The sequence below is a fragment of the Kogia breviceps genome, chromosome 2, assembly GCF_026419965.1.
Source record: "Kogia breviceps isolate mKogBre1 chromosome 2, mKogBre1 haplotype 1, whole genome shotgun sequence".
In the NCBI taxonomy this organism is placed as follows: Eukaryota; Metazoa; Chordata; class Mammalia; order Artiodactyla; family Physeteridae; genus Kogia; species Kogia breviceps.
The window spans coordinates 38,664,100-38,678,237 of record NC_081311.1 but is presented as its reverse complement, the minus strand read 5'-3'; positions in this window follow the sequence as shown (position 1 = coordinate 38,678,237).

The window sequence follows — 14,138 nt, the reverse complement described above, 5'->3', positions numbered from 1 at the left end:
GACTAGGCTTCTAATGGTTCATTTTATATTTCAAGTATATAATTTAGAAGGAATTGATGAATGCTTCTGAATTTTTATCTTCTCATATGTACTTTTTCTGATAAAAATTATTTTCAAATGTTAAGACAGCACTACATCATTTTACAGTTTTATTTTAAAATTAACACAGTAAAGTTGATTGTGTGTGCGTACCTGCATGTGTGTACAGTTCTATGAATTTAATATGATAGATTCATATAACCACAGTCAAGATATATAACAGTTCCATTATCCTAAGAAACTCCCTTGTATTACCCCTTTGTAGTTACCTCCTCAACCCTTGGCAACCATGGATCTAATCTCCATCACTGTAGTTTTATCTTTATGAGAATGTTATATATAAATTAAATCCTACAGTATATAACTTTTTGAGACTGGCTTCTTTTACTTAACATGCCTTTGAGATTCATATGAGATTTGCATATGTCAGTAGTTCATTCATTTTCATTGCTGAGTAGTATTCCATTGTAGAGATGTACCACAGTTTGTCCATTCATTTGTTGAAGGACGTTTAAGTTGTTTCCAGTTTTTGGTAATTGTGAATAGAGCTGCTATAAACATTTGTGTGTAGGTTTTTGTGTGAACAGAAGTGTTCATTTCCTTAAAGTAAAAACCCAGGTGTAGGACTGCTAGGTCATATGATAAGAGTATTTTTAACTTTTTGAGAGACTGCCAAATGGTTTTCCCCAATGGATATACCATTTTGCATTTCCATGAGAGAATGTATGAGCATTCGATTTGTTTTATATCCTCACCAGAACTTGTTATTATCAGTATTTTTTATTTTAGGTATTCTAATAGGTATCTCATTATTGTTTTAATTGACATTTCCCTAATGATCGACAATATTAATATCTTTTTTAACAGCTTATTTGCCATCTATTTTTCCACTTCAGTGAAATGTCTGTTCGAGTCTTCTGCTTATTTTTAAATTGGGTTGTTTGTTTTCTTACTGTTGAGTTTTGAGAATTCTTCAAATATATATTTGAAGTTCGAGAGCCTCAAAAGATCCATAGCACTCAAAAGGTATTCTCTAATAATGCTTTTATAAAGTAGGTTGTAAATCCGGCAGTGTTAATTTGTCATGTTTTTCTTGCTTTTAAGGAGCCCTAACAATCCATGTAACAATTTTTCTAAATTTTAACATTTGGGAACAGGGCATGAGTATGAACACAGGCTCTTCAAATATATATATCTAGAATATATATATTCTAGATATAAGGCTTTTGTCAGTATGTGATTTGCAAATATTTTCTTCTGGTGTGTAACTTATCTTTATTCTTTTACCAGTGTCTTTTATAAAGTTTTAAATGTTAAGTCCAGCTTATCATTTTTTCTTTTATGGATCATGTTTTTGGTATCATGTGTAAGAACTCTTTGCTTAACCCCAGGTTATAAAGATTTTCTCTAAAGGTTTCTTCTAAAAGTTTTATAGTTTTATATTTTACATTTAGATCTATGATACATTTTGAGTTAATTTTTTTACAAAGTGTGAGATTAAGGTTGAGGTTCAGTTTTAAGTATATGAATGTCCAGTTGGTCCAATATCATTTGTTGAAAAGACAATACTTTGGGCCTTTGTCAGAAATCAGTTGGCTATATCTGCATGGATATGAGCAAGGATCTGTTTCTGGGCTGTCTATTCCACTGATCTAAGTGACTGTCCCTTCACCAGTACCACACTGTCTTGGTTAATCTAGCTTTATAGTACAACTTAAAAATCTGGTAATATGATTTCTCCAACTTTATTCTTTTTCTTCAAACTTACTTTGGTTTTTCTAGTGCCTTTGAATTTCTATATGAATTTAAGAATCAGCTTGCCTATATCTTGAAAAATTCTTCTGGGATAATTCATGAAATTGAGTTAAATCTGGACATCAAATTGGGGAGTTGAGTCTTCCTGTCCCTAAACATGCTATGTCTTTCCACTTATTTAGGTCTTTGATTTCTTTCATTTATGTTTCTAGTTTTCTGCATATAGATACTATTCTGTCAATGTTTTGTTAAATTTATTCCTAGGTATTTCAATATTTTTGGAGCTATTGTAAATGGTATTATTTTTAAAATATCAGTTTCAGTTGTTCACTGCTGGTATACAGGTATATAATTATTATTGGGTTTTTAACTTATGTCCTGTGACTGTACTTAACTCAGTTCTAGGAGTTTTTTGGGTTTTGTTGTTTTTTGGTCACTTCTTTTGGTTTCAATCATGTCATCTTCAAATAAGAACATCTTAATTTCTTCCTTTTCAATTTGTATGCCTTTATCTCTTATTCTTGCCTTATTATACTGGTTAAGTATTCTAGTATAATGTCAAATAACAACAGTGAGAGAGGACATCCTTGCCTTGTTCCTGATCTTAGGGGAAGGCATTCAGTATTTTACCACTAAGTGTGACATTAGATGGCTTTTTGTACATGAGGTGAAGAAGTTCCCTTCTATCTCAGTAAGCTGAGAATTTAAATAATCTTGAATGGATGTTGAATTTTTTCCAATGCTATTTCTGTATCAGTTGATATGATTATAAATATAGTTTTTCTTCTTTAGTCTACTAATATAGTGGATTACACTGACTGGTTTTTCAAATATTGAAGCAGCCTTGCCTTTTCAGGATAAGTGCCACTTGTTTGTGGTATACAATTTTAAAAAATGCTTCTGGACTCAGTGTGCTTAGTGTGTATGACTTTCGTATCAATGTTTATGAGAGATATTAACCTATAGTTTTTTCCCCTATACTTTTGTACAGTATTTGGTATCAGAGTAATGCTGGTTTTATAAAAATGAGTTGGGAAGTGTTCCCTCCTTTTCTATTTTCTGGAAGAGTTTATGTAGTATCATTTCATCTTTAAATGTTTAATAGAATTCTACATTTAGGCCAGGAAAATTTTTTTGAAAGTCTTTTAACTATGAATTCAATTTCTCTGTAATTATAGGATTCATCAGGTTATCTGTTTTCTCTTTGATGAGTTTTTGTAGTTGGCTGTCAAGGAATTAGTCTATTTCACCTTGGTTGTCATATTTATGCATGTATTCCCTTATCCTTGTAATGTCTATAGGGTCTGTAGTGATATCCTTTTTCATTCCTGATATTGATAGTTTGTGTCTTTTGTTTATGAATTTCATTGAGTTTTATGGATTTCATTGATCTCAAAGAACCAGTTTTTTATTTTATGGATTTTTCTCTATTTTGTTTTCAGTTTTATTCATTTCTGCTCTTAGCTTTATTTCCTTCCTTCTGCTTTATTTGCTTTTTTAAAAAAACTTTGTAAAAGATCAGTGATTTGAGACCTTTTTCTTTTTTTATATAAGCAATTAATGCTGTAAATTTCCGTCTTTGGTTTAGCTGACTCCCACAATTTTTGCTATGTTGTACTTTCATTTCTATTTAATTAAAAATATTTTTACATTTCCCTTTTGACTTCCTCTCTGACCCACAGATTATTTAGAAGTGTGTTGTTTACAGATGTTTGGAGATTTTCTTTATTTTCTATTACTTAAATCTAACATAATCCTATTATGATTAGAGAGCATACTGTGTATGATTTCAATTCTTTCACATTTTTTAGGCTGGTTTATGATCCAGATATTGTCTGTCTTGGTGAATGTTCCATGTTCATTTAAAATAATATGTATTTTGCCTAGTGTTGAGTGGACTAATCAATAAATATCTGTTCGGTTCACTTGGGTTGGTGGTATTTTTCATTTCTTCTATATCCTTGCTGATTATCTGTTTACAAGTTCTGTCCATTGCTGAGAGAGGAGTGTTGAAGTTTCCAAATACAGTTGTGGATTTGTCTGTTTCTCCTTTCAGTTCTATCAGTTTTTAACTCATGTGTTTTTTAAAAAAAATAATTTTTTTGGAGTATAGTTGATTTACAATGTTGTGTTAGTTTCTGCTGTACAGCATAGTGAATCTGTTATACATATACATATATCCACTCTTTTTTAAGATTCTTTTCCCATATAGGCCATTACAGAGTATTGAATAGAGTTCCCTGTGCTATATAATTCATGCATTTTGTGATGTCCTTATTAATCTCTGGTAATTTTCTCTTCTTTGAAATCTACTTCGTCTGATACTAATATAGCTTCTCCCACTTGGTTTTGATTAGTGTTCACATGTCATATATTCTTTCACCCCTTTATTTTTAACATACCTATATCAATATATTTTAATTTTTTTTGTAGACAATACATAGCTGGGTCATGTTCTCTGTATCCATCCTACCAATCTGTATGTTTAACTGGTATATTTAGACCATTTCCATTTAATGTAATTATTGATCTATTTGGATATAGATCAGCCATTTTATTTGTTTTCTCTTGGTTTCCTTTTTTTTCCTTTCATTTCTCTGTTTTCCCTTTCCAGCCTTATTTTGAGGTAGTTGAACACTTTTTAGTACAGTTGACCCTTAAACAATGTGAAGGTTAGGGGTGCTGCCCCTTCATGCAGTTGAAAATCTTCATGTAACTTATAGCCGACCCTCTGTATACACAGTTCCTCCATATCCAGTTTCTCCGTATCTGCAGTTCCGCATCTGCAGATTATGTAATATTGTAGTATTTACTATTGTAAAAAAATCTGCGTATAAGTGGACCCATGCAGTTCAAACTCCTGTTGTTCAAGGGTCAACTGTATTCAGTTTTATCTATTGTGTTTTTGACTATATGTCTTTGTAAAATAAATGTTATTGATTGTTCTTGGGATTAAAATATAAATATTTAATTATCCACAGTTTGCTTAGAATCAATATATTTTACCACTTCAAGTGGATGTAGAAATCTTCTCATCATTTATATCCCTTTACACGCTCTTCTTTATGTTGTAGTTGTGTATTGCATTTGCAAACATTGAAAACATACACTGGAAATCAAGAATAGTCTATTATATTTACCTAGAGATTTACCATTTCTATTCCTGATGTTCCAAGTTTCTTTTTGGTATACTTTCCCCTCTGTCTAAAGATATTCCTTTAGTAATGCTTTAGAGCAGGTCTGCTGGCAATGAATTCTCTTTGTTTTCCTTCTCTGAGAATGTGTTTATTTGAACTTCATTCATGAAGGAATTTTTGCTGGATTTAGAATTCTGGGTTGAGGAGGTTGTTGTTTTTAGTCCCCTAGCACCTCAAATTGTTCCACTTAATTCTACCCTCCATGGTTTCTGATAAGAAATTTGCAGTCATTTGAATTGTTGTTCCCCTGTAAGTAGTTCATCATTTTTTTGTAGCTACTTTCAAGGTTTTTTTTTTTTTGCCTTCAATTTTCAGCAGTTTGATTTTTATGTACTTGAGCATGGATTTCTTTGGGTTTATCCTGTCTAGGGTTCACTGAACTTTCTGTAAGTTTATGTTTTTCACCAAATTTGGGAACTTTTCGGTCATTTTTTTCAAATATTTTTTCCTGCATTGTATTTTTTCTCCTCTTCTTCTGGACCTCCAATGACAAATATTAGATCTTTTGGTTTCATCCCACTAGTCTCTGAGGTGCTGTTCATTTTTTTTCCCACCCCCTATTTTTTTCTCATTGTTCAGATTGAATAATTTCTGTTGAGTTATCTTCAAATTCACTGACTGTTTCTCCTGTCATCTCCATTCTACGATTGAGTCCATTCAATGAGTTCTTTATTTTAGTTATTGTATTTTTCAGTGCTACAATTTCAGTTTAGTTCTTCATATCCTCTATTTTGTTGCATTCCTTTCTCTTGCTTCCTGGTATGCTTTTATAATAACTGCTTTAAAGCTTTTGTTAGCTAATTTCAGCATCTGTCTCATCTCAGTGTTGGCCCCTGAATTGTCTTTTCCAATGTGAGTTTAGATTTTCCTTGTTATTTTGTATGCTGAATAATTTTTAATTATATCCCAGACATTTAAAATATTATAAGACTCTGCATGTGCCACACTGTTCATTGCAGAATTATTTACAATAGCCAGGACATTGAAGCAACTTAAGTGTCCATCAACAGATGAATGGATAAAGAAGATGTGGCACATATATACAATGGAATATTACTCAGCCATAATAAGAAATGAAATTGAGTTATTTGTAGTGAGGCAGATGGACCTAGAGTCTGTCATACAGAGTGAAGTAAGTCAGAAAGAGAAAAACATATACTGTATGCTAACACATATGTATGGAATCTGAAAAAAAAGAAGGTTCTGAAGAACCTAGGGGCAGGACAGGAATAAAGATGCAGGTGTAGAGAATGGACTTGAGGACACGGGGAGGGGGAAGGGTAAGCTGGGACAAAGTGAGAGAGTGGCATGGACATATATACACTACCAAATGTAAAATAGATAGCTAGTGGGAAGCAGCTGCATAGCACAGGGAGATCAGCTTGGTGCTTTGTGACCACCTAGAGGGGTGGGAGGGGATATGGGGATATATGTATACGTATAGCTGACTCACTTTGTTATACAGCAGAAACTAACACACCATTGTAAAGCAATTATACTCCAATAAAGATGTTAAAAATATATAAATAAATAAATAAATAAAAGAAAATATGGACAACATAAAAGCAAACTTTTTGGCCAAATGAGCTTTAAACAAAAATTCAACTTCTAGAAATTCTATTAAAAAATAATATAAGACTCTGGCTTTTGTTTAAATCCTATGGAGAATATTGATATTTTTTGTTTTTGCAGGCAATAGAGCTGGTTGTATTCAGGCCACAAATTTCAACCAAACTCCTGTAGGTTCTAGTTTCAACGTCAATTTTGTTTTCAAAATATTTGCGGTACTGTTCAGATCTATCTACTATGTGTGCCACGCTCAGTGATCAATCTGGGACACGTGGAGTGGTATATCCTTCAAAGTCTTTGGTATGCTGTTTAGGATCAGATCCACCCTTGTGCAGCTTGAAGGTGAGCCTAGGTGTTTATAATCAACTTTGTTACTTTCCTGAGCTCCTCCGTCTCCATGATCTCTGGTACCTTCTGGTTTCCTAGACTTCCTCTTTTAGCCTTACAGCCAGAAAGCTAGTGCTTCAGTGATCCTGCGCTGCTGCATACTCGCTGGGACTGTGCCATGTCCAGGGCCAGTCAGTAGATGGACAGAAAAAAAAGGCAACCGGCATTCTGCCCATTCTCCTGAGACCACAGCTTCTCCTTAGAGGAAGGTTCCCCTCTCTCAGAGATTTTGGCAATGCCACTGCTGGGCTGGCAGGATTTCCTGGGGCCTGGGGCACTATAGAACAGAGACAAGAACAAAAAATGGCAGATTTCTCCTAGTCTTTCTGAGCGTTAGGAAATGCTTTTCCTGCTCTTTAAGCCAGAACTGGAGGGCTTCTCCCAAAACTAGACTAGTAGCTCTAGAGAACCAAGTAAGTTTTTATTGTTTAGTTATAACATACCTCAAATATGTATTTTGATAATTTTGATATGCCTATGTTTTGTATTAATATACTGCTTGATTATTTGGTCCCTGGTCTCCTTGACTAAATTTGCTTAATGTTTCACTATAAATAATCTCAAGGCTAAGTGACCTAAGTCCTGTTTGGGCCAATTTTTATGTTTTTGAGAAGCTTACTTCAGAGACATACGGTTAGAAGCCAAAAGTTCATTTCTTTCACTTACAGTATGGGAAAAAATGAGAAATGAGAGTAGTGCTGAATAAATATATGTAATTGAGTAGAAGGAAGGTAAAGGAGTTTGCTTATCTTTTGCAGATAATAGTTTTAAATAAATTCATATAAGAAAATAAACAAAACACTAATAATTCTTACCCATCATGAAAGAAGGACAAGGCCTCATAATTGGAGTGGAACTGGCTAGAACTCGGTTACTGTCTCAAGTGGGCTGAAGACTCTAGAATAGATCAGTGAGCTTTGGTACCTAGGGCAATTTCATGTTATGCTCTATTGCTCTCCACCAGGTGGAATTCTTTCTTTTCTTTTTGTCCCCCACTGATCTTTTCCATCTTATCTGTTCCCTTGTCTTTTTCCTTTCTTCACAATTTTTTTTTTTCCCATCTGTGAACTTGGTTGATCAGTAGAGCAGGGTTTAAAGAAGAAGCTGACCCTTGAAGGGAGCACCTCTCCATTGTCCACGTTCATCCCCCCATCTTTTCCTCGTACTCTTGTTCCTATTCTGCTCTTCCATGTTGTCCTCCCCAGGGCTGTGCTTTAGCTCTGCCACTGTTGACCAGAGACACGGCTTAACTCTGCTTGGGTCACTTGAAAATAAAAAGGTTATTACTTATTCTAGAATAAGAATACTATAGTTTTCCCTTCTCACACTAGAGTTTTAATTAAGCACTACATTGTTCCAGAGTTGGTAAGGATAATTTGTGAAATCAAACTCAGTTGTGATTTGGCCACTTCCATCTTAGAGACATTCAAAGAGAAATGTTAGAAAATGATAATTTCCATCAGAACTTGTTTGAAAGAGAAAAGTTAGCCTCCTGCATAAAAGTAGGAGTCCACATTCCCAGGAATTTTGGTTATTTATGCTGCAGCTGAGGAAAAGGTATATTACTATGTTTGCTTTATGATTAAAAAGGCCTCATAGACCTTTTTTCCCCCCTTTAGGGCACAGATTATTAACTAAGTCTGACATTTGCTCTGTTGATGTTCCCTCAGGGAAACAAAAAATGGGAATAGTGATTAAGTCTTTGCTGATAATATCCTACACCAAAGTATAGAAAGAAAGGTTTTTATAACATGACATGGTAACAAAATATATGGATATTATTATCTGAGGATTATGTTATATTCAGTTGATAAGTTATATTTGTATGGTTAAGTATATATTTGAAACTGTGCAGTCTTTTAGTCATTGAGTTTATAAATACTTACTGAGTGTCTATCTGATATGTAAAAAAACTGTACTAGGCATTGTGAGAAGTACAGAGGGTTATACCTTTGTGCAAAGAATTATTTTTTAACCTCCAAGAAACTTAATGGGAAGTGAGACTAGCTACACTGAAGCCAAGACTGAGATGTAGTTAGGAGTTGGCAGGGTTTAAACTAGAGAGTCTAGAGGTACTGTACCTTCTGACAACTGTGAATGAGGCCGGTTCTTGGGAAGCCCGTTGTTAGTTTGCTCTTTGTATAGTTCAGCTGGAACTATCATCCTTCTAGTTTGTAGGAGACATTATTCAGGAAGCTATCTAGTCCATGGAGGAGGTGACATCTCCTGAACCTGGCCCCCACAGGGAATTTTGAATGGGTGGAAAAGGAGGTTGTATGCATTCTTGCTTATGTCATAATGTTGGACATGTGACTTAAAAATGTGGCAGGTCACTGTGATTGGACTAATTCATTACCATACGTTGACTCAGAGGCAAATGTGGCTTATTTAAACTCTTAACTGAAACATTGGTATGACGTAAGATTAGAACAATAAAAGACATAAAATGACTGTTTATTGGGGACATCTTGAAGGACCAGGGGAATCCTTGTTTTCTTATCATCTCCCATCTTGCACTTGTTGATAGCTATTCATCATTCATTCGGCATTTACTGGAAGTTTACCATATCTCAAATAATGTGCAAGGTGTCAGAGGTGGCAATAAGGAGAATACAACTGAGTAAGATATAGTATCTGCACTCAATAAAACCAGCTAACAACGAGTACTTATATAGTGTTTACTATGTGCCAGACTTGTTCTAGGTAATGTAATATATATATCCTCACCCAATCCTGGTAACAACCCTGTGAGGTAGGTACTATTATTATCCCCATTTTACAGACAAGGATACTGGGATACAATAGATTATGTAACTCGCCAAAGATCTCACAACTGTTAAGCGGCAGAGCAATATTTGAAAGCAGACAGTCTGGCTCCAGAAATGATTCTTCTAGCCTCTATGCTAAATAGCCTCTCAAGGAATTTATGAATTCAGTATATATAGTTAAGTACCTCACCTTTCAGGGTAAGGCAGTGGGGAATGGTGTATAAAGAAGTAAAAAGTGACTCAGATTAAGTATTTCCTGTAAACTAACACCAAGGGTGTCTGACTCAAGAAATGCTTCAGTTTGTGCTCCAGAGAGAAGAATGGAGTGATAAGAAAGTATTAAATGCAGCAAAATGTTGGATATATTTACCAGTGGATAGCCATCCAGTTTAATTTTATGTCCCAAACTACAATCCTGCATCTTCCTTTCATATATACAGTATAAGGATTAATGATTACAATCAATCTGGTAACATTTCTTTTCTCCCTTTGTCTCTCCTTTGGTAGAGGTACTTGTATGAAGGCTGCTTCACTATGGAGGTTTGGTTCTGTATAGGCATGTCTGGTGAACTGATGGGATGGGTCTGCTGGGATAGTACTTACAGAATACTGGAAACCTTAGGGAGAAAATTCCTGGGGGTGGAGAATTGCAGAAATGATAATAAAGCCTCAGTTATTTCAGGAGAGGAATGATTTCAACACTTGTGATACAGAAGCAGTATAGAGTCAAATTATAAGAAAAACATGAGATGTATTTCTGTAGATCTGCCTGTAGGCCATTTAGTAGTAATATGTAGTCAATAAATATTCATTATTATTTGTATCACAGTGCTTACCCCAGGCTGTCCTTATAAAAACATATCTGCAGAGACCTAGGAGAGAAAATGTAAACATGCCAGGGGGCTTCTTAAGACTTTACACGTGCCCTTTAATGACCCTACACATTTCTAAATGTTATCAACGAATGTTAGTTATAATAAAATATTGATAGTAATTATCATTATTACTCTTATTATGTCCTCATTTCATGTTATCACTAACTTTACCTTGGGGTTAGTGAGAAAATAGGATTTAATTTTCAAAATATTCAAATATTTTAGTAGATTTCTCTAAACAGAAAGAGAAGGATGAAATTTATACATATAGACAAGGAACTTAATTGTCATTCCTGTGCCTTATGGATTTTGCTTTCCTACAGAAATGAACTCCTGGGGCTTCCCTGGTGGCGCAGTGGTTGAGAATCCGCCTGCCGATGCAGGAGACACGGGTTCGTGCCCTGGTCCGGGAAGATCCCACATGCCGCGGAGCAACTAAGCCGGTGAGCCATGGCCGCTGGGCCTGTGCGTCCGGAGCCTGTGCTCCGCAACGGGAGAGGCCACAACAGTGAGAGGCCCGCATACCGCAAAAAAAAAAAAAAAAGAAATGAACTCCTGAACTATGATTTTATTACCATAGAATTAATTTCTTGCTAAGAGGCGCTTTCTACTTATCTCACCTTTGGATATTTGCTAGATCACTAATATTTCCTCTCTCCATCCTAAATAAATAGATAAATGAATAAATACATACCTTACTTCCTCTTTCCAGGCAAGTAGAAATTTCAAAAAGATGATGAAGAAATTATTTTCCTTCTAATTGGTTCTTTGGCCATTTTAATCTCCCCTCCATTCCCGGCAAAGGGGTAGTCATTAAAATGCCTCAGAAAACTATGGAGCCTTCATGATAATAACTATGATATGATTATGTTACACACCCATTCAAAGTTCTCTGCTTCAGGACCAAGGTTTGGGTGACAGCACATAGCCTATGGACTTCCTGCTTCCTGGAATGGCTTCACTGTTGTGAGGATAAGAAATGAGAGAAAGATGAGCCTACTGTAATTCTGAGGATCAGATTTAACTAAGGTCAGGTAAATCTTGAGGTATTTCCATGTTGATAAATTTATCTAATTTATTCCTTTTAACCTAGTGTATAATACTTCTATCATCTGAAAATATCACATTTTATTTATCCATATTGATGGATATTTATTTAGGTTCTTCCTAACTTTTTGCTATTTCAAATAGTATTGCCATGAAAATCCCTGTTTTCTTATGCACATGTATGAAAGTTTTCCTAGAGTAAGGAATTTTTTAACTATTTTGCTAGCTTATCCCACAAACAATTTGGATAAACTTTTCTTCCTTACACATTTTAGAATTGGAATGACTTTTTTTTTTTTGAGGTACGCGGGCCTCTCACTGTTGTGGCCTCTCCCGCTGCGGAGCACAGGCTCCGGACACACAGGCTCAGCGGCCATGGCTCACGGGCCCAGCCGCTCCGCGGCATGTGGGATCTTCCCGGACCCGGGCACGAACCCGTGTCTCCTGCATCGGCAGGCGGATTCTCAACCACTGCGCCACCAGGGAAGCCCCTGGAATGACACTTTTCATTATGAATTTAAGTAGTTACAAAGGAAATAATTTTCTTATAATGTAAAAGTAGAATTATTAAATGTATCTAATGGAATATAAATGCCATAATGATTTGATATATTCATCATTATCCATCAAAACATTAACAACATGAACAAGTGCTTCTCCTATAGTGGGAAATTTTACATCACTTAACTTTCTCTTTGCACTTGAATTTTCTTTCCACTCCTGCCACAGATTTTTATCTGAATGTAATATACATTATGTGTGAATATCTTTAATGATCACTCTATCATACTTCTCTGTAACAAATTTTATACATAAATTTAAATTAAATTATGTTAAATTCCTTTGACCATAATACTTCTAAGTGTTTTTCTGAATTATCATTAATTATTTTTAGTTCATAATTTATCAATTAAATACTTTAAAATGTAACTATTAAACATAAAAAAGAAATCAATAGGGCTTTAAAAAATTATATATCATAATTGAATTTTACTTATTTCCAGAAGGAGACAGGTTCACACGTCGGTTTATTTCTAGCGTTTGCCTTTATATTATGAACAATGAGGAATATTGTTTACATAGATATGTGATTGGAAGGAGTTGTTTTAGTGATGTCACACATTTATTGCAAAGCTTTCCAAGTTGTATGCCACACATCACTTAGTGATCTTTAATAATTTTTCAGTGGACAATATAAATAGGTCTTCCTTCAATTTACTAGAAAACATGTATTGTTAAACAATCTTTCAAAAGGGTTTGTTAGTCAGTAAAATCATTTAGCCTCTCAACACCAATATCATTATTTCAGAATGTCTCTTCAGGTCCTTTCAAATTTTTACACTTTGGAGCAGTACACCATTTTAGCATTTAGGTAGAGGTATGCCTTTCTCTTTTAAAGTGGGAGAAAGGGCCAGTGTGAAAAGGGAGGTGGGGCTACGAACCACAAGGGCCGCTTAACTACACTGGTTCTCAGGAAGATCAGATTTGGGAGGAAGTATATATTGAAGTTAAAGATCTGGAATTGATGGCCTTAAAACTATCTGAGTGTCTCAGTTCCCTAGTTTGAAGACCACTACTCAGAGGATTATACCCAGAAGTGAAATTACTACTGTTGGAGTCTCCTAAGCTATATGACTGTTTCACTGAACCCTCATCACTGAGGACACTGCTATGCCTCTCAAGGACTTGGGAGAAGTCCCTCCAAAGTTCCCTGTATGTGAGTCATAGGAATTTTGTAATTGGGGGAAATTCCCATGGTCACTTTATTTAAATAACTGGTGACCAATGTGTAGTAACGCACCAGAGCTCTATGAGACACTTAATTTCTTTCTATAATTTGCTTTGTGACAACCTCTGGAAGTATTTATTTTTTAAGATTTTTTTGATGTGGATCATTTTCAAAGTCTTTATTGGATTTGTTACAACATTGCCTCTGTTTATGTTTTTGGTTTTCTGGCCGTGAGGCATGTGGGATCTTAGCTCCCTGACCAGGGATCAGACCCACACCCCCTGTGTTGGAAGGTGAAGTCTTAACCACTGGACCGCCAGGGAAGATCCCCTCTGGAAGTATTTTTATCCATGATTTTCTTTCCTTAAAGGGCATCCTTAGTCTACGTGAACAAGGATGGTAGAAAGACAGCACTATAGTTGCTTTGCGTTCTGTGCCCTGAAGCAGAAACGTCTTTAAGGCCTCCTTTACCCTCTGTTAACTGCAAAATAAACAGATGTCTAGTAGAAAAGGTTATTAGCAATATTCTGTGCAGTTTGGGAGAACAAAAAGTTGCGATCGCTTGACCTAGCTTCCAACAGCAAACTCAGGCCAATTAAACTACCAAGGTAAGTATACTACCAAAGTAGCTTACTCTTAGGGCACAATCTTTCTGGTTTACAAGTTTCTGGATGTAGTTGAAAAGGACGTACATTTCAAAAATAGAATAATGGCCATTCTCAGTCAGGGACCAGTTTAATTCTACTTAAAGACTGAGAACACTTAATGTGCC